We start from the raw sequence: 12,841 nt of genomic DNA on the forward strand, positions 1-12,841 counted from the left end.
AGCCGTGAACTACCGCACTGTACTGTGTCTGCTGCTAATATATAGACTGGTTGATAAAGAGATAGTATACTCGTAACTAGTATGTATGTATAAAGAAAAAAAAAAAAACCACGGTTAGGTGGTATATACAATTATGGACGGGCTGCCGAGTGCCGACACAGAGGTAGCCACAGCCGTGAACTACCGCACTGTACTGTGTCTGCTGCTAATATATAGACTGGTTGATAAAGAGATAGTATACTCGTAACTAGTATGTATGTATAAAGAAAGAAAAAAAAACCACGGTTAGGTGGTATATACAATTATGGACGGGCTGCCGAGTGCCGACACAGAGGTAGCAACAGCCGTGAACTACCGCACTGTACTGTGTCTGCTGCTAATATATAGACTGGTTGATAAAGAGATAGTATACTCGTAACTAGTATGTATGTATAAAGAAAGAAAAAAAAACCACGGTTAGGTCACTGGTATATACAATTATGGACGGGCTGCCGAGTGCCGACACAGAGGTAGCCACAGCCGTGAACTACCGCACTGTACTGTGTCTGCTGCTAATATAGACTGGTTGATAAAGAGATAGTATACTACTAATATTATATACTGGTGGTCAGGTCACTGGTCACTAGTCACACTGGCAGTGGCACTCCTGCAGCAAAAGTGTGCACTGTTTAATTTTAATATAATATTATGTACTCCTGGCTCCTGCTATAACCTATAACTGGCACTGCAGTAGTGCTCCCCAGTCTCCCCCACAATTATAAGCTGTGTGAGCTGAGCAGTCAGACAGATATATAATATATATAGATGATGCAGCACACTGGCCTGAGCCTGAGCAGTGCACACAGATATGGTATGTATGTGACTGAGTCACTGTGTGCTGTGTATCGCTTTTTTCAGGCAGAGAACGGATTATAAATAAAAGTGGTGGTCACTGGTCACTATCAGCAAAACTCTGCACTGTACACTACTGAGTACTCCTAATGCTCCCCAAAATTAGTAAATCAAGTGTCTAAACGGAGAGGACGCCAGCCACGTCCTCTCCCTATCAATCTCAATGCACGTGTGAAAATGGCGGCGACGCGCGGCTCCTTATATAGAATCCGAGTCTCGCGATAGAATCCGAGCCTCGCGAGAATCCGACAGCGTCATGATGACGTTCGGGCGCGCTCGGGTTAACCGAGCAAGGCGGGAAGATCCGAGTCGCTCGGACCCGTGAAAAAAAACATGAAGTTCTGGCGGGTTCGGATTCAGAGAAACCGAACCCGCTCATCTCTAGTTTGTAGTGAATGTGGGGGGGAAGGAGGATGTGTCTATGTAATGCTGGGTGTTATTAATGAATGTGGGGGAGGGGCATACTTGCCTACTTTGGAAAATAAGAATTTACTTACCGATAATTCTATTTCTCGTAGTCCGTAGTGGATGCTGGGGACTCCGTCAGGACCATGGGGAATAGCGGCTCCGCAGGAGACAGGGCACAAAAATAAAGCTTTAGGATTAGGTGGTGTGTACTGGCTCCTCCCCCTATGACCCTCCTCCAAGCCTCAGTTAGGATACTGTGCCCGGACGAGCGTACACAATAAGGAAGGATAATGAATCCCGGGTAAGACTCATACCAGCCACACCAATCACACCGTATAACTTGTGATCTGAACCCAGTTAACAGTATGACAAACGTAGGAGCCTCTAAACAGACGGCTCACAACAATAACAACCCGAATTTGTTTGTAACAATAACTATGTACAAGTATTGCAGACAATCCGCACTTGGGATGGGCGCCCAGCATCCACTACGGACTACGAGAAATAGAATTATCGGTAAGTAAATTCTTATTTTCTCTAACGTCCTAAGTGGATGCTGGGGACTCCGTCAGGACCATGGGGATTATACCAAAGCTCCCAAACGGGCGGGAGAGTGCGGATGACTCTGCAGCACCGAATGAGAGAACTCAAGGTCCTCCTCAGCCAGGGTATCAAATTTGTAGAATTTTGCAAACGTGTTTGCCCCTGACCAAGTAGCAGCTCGGCAGAGTTGTAATGCCGAGACCCCCCGGGCAGCCACCCAGGATGAGCCCACTTTCCTTGTGGAATGGGCCTTGACAGATTTAGGTTGTGGCAAGCCTGCCACAGAATGTGCAAGTTGAATTGTGCTACAAATCCAACGAGCAATCGTCTGCTTAGAAGCAGGAGCACCCATCTTGTTGGGTGCATACAATATAAACAGTGAGTCAGACTTTCTGACTCCCGCCGTTCTTGAAATATATATTTTCAATGCCCGGACCACGTCCAACAACTTGGAATCCTCCAAATCGTTAGTAGCCGCAGGCACCACAATAGGCTGGTTCAGGTGAAACGCTGACACCACCTTAGGCAGAAAATGAGGACGCGTCCGCAGTTCTGCCCTGTCCGTATGGAAAATCAGATATGGGCTCTTATATGATAAAGCCGCCAATTCTGATACTCTCCTGGCTGAAGCCAGGGCCAGTAGCATGGTTACTTTCCATGTAAGATACTTCAACTCCACCGATTTGAGCGGCTCAAACCAATGGGATTTGAGAAAATCCAAGACTACATTAAGATCCCACGGTGCCACTGGGGGCACAACCGGGGGCTGTATATGTAGTACTCCTTTTACAAAAGTCTGGACTTCAGGAACTGAAGCCAATTCTTTCTGGAAGAAAATCGACAGGGCCGAAATTTGAACCTTAATGGACCCCAATTTGAGGCCCATAGACAATCCTGTTTGCAGGAAATGTAGGAATCGACCCAGTTGAAATTCCTCCGTGGGGGCCTTCCTGGCCTCACACCACGCAACATATTTTCTCCAAATGCGGTGATAATGTTGTGCAGTCACCTCCTTCCTGGCTTTTACCAGTGTAGGAATGACCTCTTCCGGAATGCCTTTTTCCCTTAGAATTCGGCGTTCAACCGCCATGCCGTCAAACGCAGCCGCGGTAAGTCTTGGAATAGACACGGTCCCTGCTGAAGCAGGTCCCGTCTTAGAGGTAGAGGCCACGGATCCTCCGTGAGCATCTCTTGAAGTTCCGGGTACCAAGTTCTTCTTGGCCAATCCGGAGCCACTAGTATCGTTCTTACTCCCTTTTGCCGTATAATTCTCAGTACTTTTGGTATGAGAGGCAGAGGAGGGAACACATACACTGACTGGAACACCCACGGTGTTACCAGAGCGTCCACAGCTATTGCCTGAGGGTCTCTTGACCTGGCGCAATACCTGTCCAGTTTTTTGTTGAGGCGGGACGCCATCATATCCACCATTGGTTTTTCCCAACGGTTCACAATCATGTGGAAGACTTCTGGATGAAGTCCCCACTCTCCCGGGTGTAGATCGTGTCTGCTGAGGAAGTCTGCTTCCCAGTTGTCCACTCCCGGAATGAATACTGCTGACAGTGCTATCACATGATCTTCCGCCCAGCGAAGAATCCTTGCAGCTTCTGCCATTGCTGTCCTGCTTCTTGTGCCGCCCTGTCTGTTTACGTGGGCGACTGCCGTGATGTTGTCCGACTGGATCAACACCGGCTGACCCTGAAGCAGGGGTTTTGCCAGACTTAGAGCATTGTAAATCGCTCTTAGCTCCAGTATATTTATGTGAAGAGACATCTCCAGGCTTGACCATACTCCCTGGAAGTTTCTTCCCTGTGTGACCGCTCCCCAGCCTCTCAGACTGGCATCCGTGGTCACCAGGACCCAGTCCTGTATGCCGAATCTGCGGCCCTCTAACAGATGAGCACTCTGCAACCACCACAGAAGAGACACCCTTGTCCGTGGCGATAAGGTTATCCGCTGATGCATCTGCAGATGCGATCCGGACCATTTGTCCAGCAGATCCCACTGAAAAGTTCGTGCGTGGAATCTGCCGAATGGAATCGCTTCGTAAGAAGCCACCATCTTTCCCAGGACTCTTGTGCATTGATGCACAGACACTGTCCCTGGTTTTAGGAGGTTCCTGACAAGTTCGGATAACTCCCTGGCTTTCTCCTCCGGAAGAAACACCTTTTTCTGAACCGTGTCCAGAATCATTCCCAGGAACAGCAGACGTGTCGTCGGGGTAAACTGAGATTTTGGAAAATTCAGAATCCACCCGTGTTGTTGCAGCACTAGTTGGGTTAGTGCTACTCCGTCTTCCAGCTGTTCTCTGGACCTTGCCCTTATCAGGAGATCGTCCAAGTAAGGGATAATTAATACGCCTCTTCTTCGTTGAAGGATCATCATTTCGGCCATTACCTTGGTAAAGACCCGAGGTGCCGTGGACAATCCAAACGGCAGCGTCTGAAACTGATAATGACAGTTTTGCACCACGAACCTGAGGTACCCTTGATGTGAAGGGCAAATTGGGACATGCAGGTAAGCATCCTTTATGTCCAGGGACACCATAAAGTCCCCTTCTTCCAGATTCGCTATCACTGCTCTGAGTGACTCCATCTTGAACATGAATTTTTGTATGTACAGGTTCAAAGATTTCAGATTTAGAATAGGTCTTACCGAGCCGTCCGGCTTCGGTACCACAAATAGCGTGGAGTAATACCCCTTTCCCTGTTGTAGGAGGGGTACCTTGACTATCACCTGCTGAGAAAACAGCTTGTGAATGGCTTCCAATACCGTCGCCCTGTCTGAGGGAGACGTTGGCAAAGCAGACTTTAGGAACCGGCGAGGGGGAGACTTCTCAAATTCCAACCTGTAACCCTGAGATACTACCTGCAGAATCCAGGGGTCCACCTGTGAGCAAGCCCACTGTGCGCTGAAATTCTTGAGTCGACCCCCCACCGCTCCTGAGTCCGCTTGTAAGGCCCCAGCGTCATGCTGAGGGCTTTGCAGAACCCTGGGAGGGCTTCTGTTCCTGGGCAGGGGCTGCTTGCTGCCCTCTCTTACCCCTTCCTCTGCCCCGAGGCAGATATGACTGTCCTTTTGTCCGCTTGTTCTTATAGGACCGAAAGGACTGCGGCTGAAAAGACGGTGTCTTTTTCTGTTGGGAGGGGGTCTGAGGTAAAAAAGTGGATTTTCCGGCAGTTGCCGTGGCCACCAGATCCGATAGACCGACGCCAAATAATTCCTCCCCTTTATACGGCAATACTTCCATATGTCGTTTGGAATCCGCATCACCTGACCACTGTCGCGTCCATAAACTCCTTCTGGCAGATATGGACATCGCATTTACTCTCGATGCCAGAGTGCAAATATCTCTCTGCGCATCTCGCATATAAAGGAAAGCATCCTTTAATTGCTCTATAGTCAATAAAATACTGTCCCTATCCAGGGTATCAATATTTTCAGTCAGGGAATCCAACCAGACGACCCCAGCACTGCACATCCAGGCTGAGGCGATGGCTGGTCGCAGTATAACACCAGTATGTGTGTATATACTTTTTAGGGTAGTTTCCAGTCTCCTATCCGCTGGATCCCTGAGGGCGGCCGTATCAGGAGACGGTAACGCCACTTGTTTTGATAAGCGTGTGAGCGCCTTATCCACCCTAGGGGGTGTTTCCCAGCGCGCCCTAACCTCTGGCGGGAAAGGGTATAATGCTAATAACTTTTTTGAAATTAGCATTTTTCTATCTGGGTTAACCCACGCTTCATCACATACATCATTTAATTCCTCTGATTCAGGAAAAACTACAGGTAGTTTTTTCACCCCCCACATAATACCCCTTTTTGTGGTACTTGCAGTATCAGAGATATGCAAAGCCTCCTTCATTGCCGTGATCATATAACGTGTGGCCCTACTTGAAAATAAGTTTGTTTCATCACCGTCGACACTAGATTCAGTGTCTGTGTCTGGGTCTGTGTTGACCGACTGAGGTAAAGGGCGCTTTACAGCCCCTGACGGTGTCTGAGACGCCTGGGCAGGTACTAACTGGTTTGCCGGCCGTCTCATGTCGTCAACTGATTTTTGTAATGTGCTGACATTATCACGTAATTCCATAAACAAAGCCATCCATTCCGGTGTCGACTCCCTGGGGGGTGACATCGCCATTATCGGCAATTGCTCTGCCTCCACGCCAACATCGTCCTCATACATGTCGACACACACGTACCGACACACAGCAGACACACAGGGAATGCTCTTATCGAAGACAGGACCCCACTAGCCCTTTGGGGAGACAGAGGGAGAGTTTGCCAGCACACACCCAAGCGCTATAATATATATGGGAACAACCTTATATAAGTGTTGTTCCTTATAGCAGCTTAAATATATCCAATATATCGCCAAAAAATGCCCCCCCTCTCTGTTTTACCCTGTTTCTGTAGTGCAGTGCAGGGGAGAGTCCTGGGTGCCTTCCTCACAGCGGAGCTGAGCAGGAAAATGGCGCTGTGTGCTGAGGAGAATAAGCCCCGCCCCCTATTTCGGCGGGCTTTCCTCCCGTAGTTTTAGATAACTGGCATGGGTTAAATACATACATATAGCCTCAATGGCTATATGTGATGTATTCTTTTGCCATAAGGTATTAAAATATTGCTGCCCAGGGCGCCCCCAGCAGCGCCCTGCACCCTCCGTGACCGCTTGGTGTGAAGTGTGTGACAACAATGGCGCACAGCTGCAGTGCTGTGCGCTACCTTCATGAAGACTGAAGAGCCTTCTGCCGCCTGTTTCCGGACCTTCAATCTTCAGCATCTGTAAGGGGGGTCGGCGGCGCGGCTCCGGGACGAACCCCAGGGTGAGACCTGTGTTCCGACTCCCTCTGGAGCTAATGGTGTCCAGTAGCCTAAGAATCCAATCCATCCTGCACGCAGGTGAGTTGAAATTCTCTCCCCTAAGTCCCTCGATGCAGTGAGCCTGTTGCCAGCAGGACTCACTGAAAATAAAAAACCTAAAAAACTTTTTCTAAGCAGCTCTTTAGGAGAGCCACCTAGATTGCACCCTGCTCGGACGGGCACAAAAACCTAACTGAGGCTTGGAGGAGGGTCATAGGGGGAGGAGCCAGTACACACCACCTAATCCTAAAGCTTTATTTTTGTGCCCTGTCTCCTGCGGAGCCGCTATTCCCCATGGTCCTGACGGAGTCCCCAGCATCCACTTAGGACGTTAGAGAAAAAACATTTCAGGGAGATTGTGAAAGTAACACCTATCAGCGTGGACGTGTACTGCTACATCTGAGAGGCGTGTCATGAAAATTGCTTACATCCAAACGTAAATGAGCCCCAAAGTTAGTATACTGTATACACATATACTGCAAGTGGCCATGAAAAACCTTATTTAAAATGCATGTAGCCATAGGGATCATTGTGCCTTATAACCAATACAGGGAAATGGCACTGATGATCCCATTTGAATGGATATATCTCTGATTTATTGTTCCCCCCAAGAATGTAACAGCTACATAATGGGGGTAAGGTACAATGAGCAGGGCCGTCTTAACAGCAGTGTAGGCCCCTGGGCACAGTAATGCCCTGGGCCCCCTACCCATCCTCTAGCGGTTGGGGTGGGGGGTGCTGTCAGCGGCAGCTTTGATGTCCCTCAGGCGGTAGGGGATGTTCTATCTTCCGCTCAGCATGTAGGACCTGGAGCCTTTACTGCACAGATGGGGCTAAACTGTAGAAGGGGGCATTGGGCTGAATGAAGGGGCCCTGGTAGATGACTTCCAGGGTGGTAGGGGGTGTTTAAAATTCAGGGGAGGGGTGGATAGTGGAGTGGGCTTAATATTTACCATTTTCTGGTTGGAGGGCAGCTTGCTTGACTGCAGATATCTCAAGATCCTGAAAATATATTTCCTAGTTTTGAATGGGATAAAACACTAGAGAGTCCCACCTATCAGGAGATACTGAGGACTTGGGGATCAGAGTTGAGGAGCCAGAGCAATCCACCAATGCAAATATAAATCTGCATACCAGGTCTGTGGAGCTGGAGCAGGGAGCAGCTACTAGAAGGCTGATATCTCTGGTTCTAGGCAAAATAGAGACAAGCTGCCAGTGTCCACCGAAAGGGGAGAGTTCCAGCTTTTGGAGTATACCCTCAGAAAGACTCTAAATCAGACAGAACCAGAGATATGTGGCTGGGAAGAGCAATTAACAGGCTGGGATGGGGACCACTGCTTTGAAGTCGGATATCTCCGGTTCCCCAGGGCCAATTTTCAAACATCTGGTACCCCTGGAAAGAGGGGACCCTCAGCTATCAGCCTAGGGCCCTTATACTCCTGAGGCCCTTGGGCAAGAGCCCACTGAGCCCATACAAAAAGACGGCCCTGACTATGAGGGAGATTGCTGGACTATTCAGGGAGTGAGGGAGATTGCTGCTATTTCAGGGAGTCTCCTGCAGAATGAGGGAGGGTAGGCAACTATGGGGAGGGGGGATGTGTCTATGTGTTGCTGGGTGTTAATAATGAATGTGGGGGGAGGGGGATGTGTCTATGTGTTGCTGGGTGTTAGTAATGAATGTGGGGGGAGGGGGAGAGTGTACTTCTGAATGCTGCTTGGGTGTTGGTATAGAATGTGGAGGAAGTGTGTGCCTGGGTGCTGAAGTACTGGTTGTGAATGCAGTGAGTGGAATGTGCTGCTCGTGTAGGGTTGTTGGTACAGAATGCAAGCGGGGCTGGGGGGGGGGGTGTTTGCACACAGATATACAAATGTCGCACATCAGACTGATTAGTGCAATTTAGCAAAGGAGTTTCGTCACTTCCAGTTGCTATTTTTGTGTGAATAAGACACATTTTGAGCAAATAAAGACACTCAGCGTATCCAAGGTAGATGGAACAACAGCTTTTGCAGCAACAAAATCTAATAAGGTGCTAGCATGCATAAAACGGGGTATGGAGATGAGAGATGAGAGTGTAATCCTGCCACTGTATAAATCATTGGTGCGGCCACACCTGGAATATTGTGTACAGTTCTGGGCACCTCACTATAAAAAATATATCTTGGAACTTGAAAGGGTTCAGAGGCGAGCCACCAAACTGGTTAAGGGGTTAGAGGCACTGAATTATGAGGAAATACTTAAAAGGTTAGATTTGTGACTTCCGGTTCCGGCCTCATGCTGTAGAGACGCAATACAGCTGAGCTCCAGAGATTCCCGACCCGGCATCGCTATAACGACTGACTTGAGCTGACACCCTCCCCATCACCTCGGCAGATCCTTCCCGCACGTTCCTGCTGACATCTGTCAGCCCAGACAAGCCGCACTCCTTCTACGGGACATCTCCTGCCAGGCGGCACGCCGCTGCAGTGACCCTCTCGGAGCTCCAGACCGAGCACCAAGATCTGCAGAGCCTCGTTCACCCTCCTGACTCATCTCCGGCAGAACACATTAAAGACGGGCACTGCTCTCACCCGCCTCAAACTTCTGACTGCCCCGACAAGCCGCACATCAGTTACGGGTCTCCCCCGTCAGCCAGCAAACCGCTACAGTGACACTCTCGATGCCACAGACCGAGCACCACTTTCAGTAGCGCTCCGCTCTCCCGCGTGACCTTCCTCCGGCAGGACACATTAAAGACAGGCACAGCTTCTAGCCGCCTTGTGCCTTCTGACTGCTCCGACAAGCCGCACTCCCGCTACGGGGCCCCCCCGCCAGCCAGCACGCCGCTGCAGTGACTTCCTCGGAGCTCCAGACTGAACGCCACGTGCTGTAGCACTCTGCTCACCACCGTGAAGCATCGCAGGCAGGACACACCGAGGGCGAATACTGCTTCTGGACGCCCAGAGATCACAACATCCACGCCACAGAGACTCTCACTGCGCTGCATCTCCTTATTGCTGCAGGTTTCACCTAGCTTATCCACTAGCCACATCAGCTGCACTCTTAGAACTACCAACGGCGAAGTCGGAGCTCCTCACTCAGGAGTCCCTAGACGGTAAACTGTTATTATTATTATTTCGCAGCCTTTCACAAATCACCACAGCGGGTGAAGCTCAGCACGATCCACATAACAATCCACTCCCTTTCAGGGCATCCTCTAGCTTAACCCTTGATTAAAGAGCAATTTCTGCTGCTTCCTACCAGCTTTTACAAACAGCCTCTACATACTCCATTCAGCCTCCTTATATATTGCAGGGGAATAATACTTGCTGATCTTTCCCCTCCTTCTTCTGTCAATGGACCGCTTTCTCTCTCCCAATCCTGCAACCTCCGCATCACCCTCCTCCCTCCCAGTCAGACAAGAGAAAAGAAGAGCTAATTCCACTATGGCTCCTGGCATTACTACCCCCCCTTCATCTCCAGCCCCCAAAAAATTAATCGCATCGCAATCCCCTTCACGTAACATCACATCCAGCAGATCCTCTGACTCACCTATCACTTATGCGGATCTGACAGAAGCCATCACCCAGGCTGTATCTCCACTGTTGTCTAAAGCAGTCTCAGATATTTCTCTACAACTGCAACATCTCTCGCATAAAGTCTCTGTTAACGAAAATAGAATCGGTGGTCTATGTCATGATATGGCCGATGTTCAGGGATGCGTCAAACGTCTTGAAAAAGAAAACTACCAATTGTGGATGAAGCTAGACGACGCAGAAAACAGGTCCAGAAGAAATAATATAAGGCTGGTAGGCCTTCCGGAATCTGTTAAAGGAGAGGATCTTTCTCATTTTGTCCAGGTGATACTCCCTACCCTCCTTGGTATTGCTGACTCCTGCAGGGACCTAGTGATTGAGCGTGTACACCGTGTGGGTCCTCTGCCTCGCTCTGCTGAAGGCAGACCTAGGGTTACTCTATTCAGATGCCTCAATTACCTTCACAAAGTTGCCATATGGACTGCGTCTAGGAAGATTAGATCCCTACAGTGGGAGAACAACCGTCTACTTATTTTTCAAGACTTTTCTGCCGAATTATCAAGAGCTAGGAAAGCCTTCAACCCAATTTGTTCAAAGCTAGTATCCGCCAAGCGCAAGTTCTCCTTACTCTACCCAGCGAAACTCCGACTCTACGATGGAGACAAGCACCTGGATTTCTCCACACCAGAAGACGCAGCGTCCTACCTTCAAGAGGGGCTTACAGAAACACAGGATGACATCGCAGATGCCGCCCCTATCCCTGACACTTGATCTTCAGGTCCTCCTCATAACTTTGTAACATTAAGGTTCTTCCCCCCCTCCATTTGTTCTTGTTTAATCCACTTAAATTAAATTAGAAAAGTTTAATCCTGCATTAAACCTTGTGATAATCCTCAATATGTCGATCAGTTTCCTCTATATTCCTAGACTCACTGTAGAATCCTACATATCATTTAAACGTAAAGCCGTCACCAAAATCGACTCTTATTTTGAGCCTACCTTGTTATCCATATTTGATTATCACAATTTTTATGCATATAGATGTTTAATTTAAATAAGAATATTTCTCATCATTTCCCATACCTACTGTCACATATCTTAGACTAGCTCTACTAGACCACATATTGTAGCTTTTTCCCAGATGCCGATGTCGGGAAATCATATGGAGCATTGTTCCGGACCAGTTGCTATGTTTAGAATAATTTTAGTTGTTATTTTAAATTCTTGGCCCGGAAGTTTGTTTGCTTGCCAAACGTTAACCAAGTTTTTCTGTATATGTCCATTTTCTCCCTATGTCCCTCCCCCTCCTATCCCCGTTTCCTATCCCCCCTATCGGCTCCGATCATTTGGAATATGGTTGATTTTTAGATTTTCCCTCCTCTCATGGTTATTTAAATGTCTGACCTAAAGATTTGTACCCTGAATGTTGGTGGAATTAATTCCCCGGCTAAACGTCGCAGAATCCTCATGTATTTATCCAAATTGAATATAAATATAGCATTCCTTCAAAAAACCCATTTGTCTCTACAGGAATCCATGAAATTACAGATGTCACACTGGTCCCTCATAGCAGCAGCCCCATATAACTCTAAATCTAGAGGCGTTGTTCTCTTAGCAAAACGTAATCTTAACATTTCAATAATATCCTCAGAAATAGACCCCAATGGCAGATACTTAATCGTCAATCTCACTATTGACTCACAAATTATGGCTCTTTGTAATATCTACGCTCCAACTACGTACAAAAAATCCTTCTTCCAGATGTTAATAGCTAAACTGACACCATTTTCTAACGATAACCTTATTGTTTGTGGTGATTTCAATTTAGTTTCTTCTAGTTATTTAGACCGCTCCAACACTTCTAGAAACCCCCAACTCCTCCCTAAACTTGGTATTCCTGCCTTTTCTGAGATCCTACAACTAATCGATATATGGCGCGCTCTTAACCCCATAGAAAAAGAATATTCGTGCCATTCTTCCGCTCACGATACATTTTCTAGAATCGATTATGTTTTTATTTCACATCAGCTTTTCCCCTCAATTACAGACACTGCCATTGAACCTATTGCTATCTCCGATCACGCTTTAGTTTGGTTCTCTATCACTTTACGTCCCTCTCACTCCCTATCCCCTCAATGGAGATTCCCCTCTCACCTTTCTAACTCTACAAAATTTTGTGATTCCCTACAAGCGTCCTGGGACTCCTTTTACTTCACAAATGAACAACACTCAACATTAGACCCCTCTTTGTTCTGGCAAGCCGCCAAAACTGTCCTTAGGGGCAATATCATTTCATATTCCTCGGCCTTAAGGAAGAAATATGCTAATTCCTATATAGATTCACAACGTGCTCTCTCCACAGCCTTTCAAACTTTCAAATCCCATCCCTCCCAGTCTAATAAATCTTCATATTTAACTATAAAACTCCAGTTTAACGAGTTTCTTTCCCTGATGGGCGACAAATATAAATTTAAAGTTGATTACCGGTTTCACAAGTTTGGTAATAAGACAGGTAAACTTCTCACAAATTTGTTGAAAGGTTCCTCTCCTCCCATGCTAGTTCATCCACTGAAACTCCCTGATGGGTCTTTAACTAATGACCCCCAATCCATAGCATCTATCA

The sequence above is a fragment of the Pseudophryne corroboree genome, chromosome 9, assembly GCF_028390025.1.
Source record: "Pseudophryne corroboree isolate aPseCor3 chromosome 9, aPseCor3.hap2, whole genome shotgun sequence".
Lineage (NCBI taxonomy): Eukaryota > Metazoa > Chordata > Amphibia > Anura > Myobatrachidae > Pseudophryne > Pseudophryne corroboree.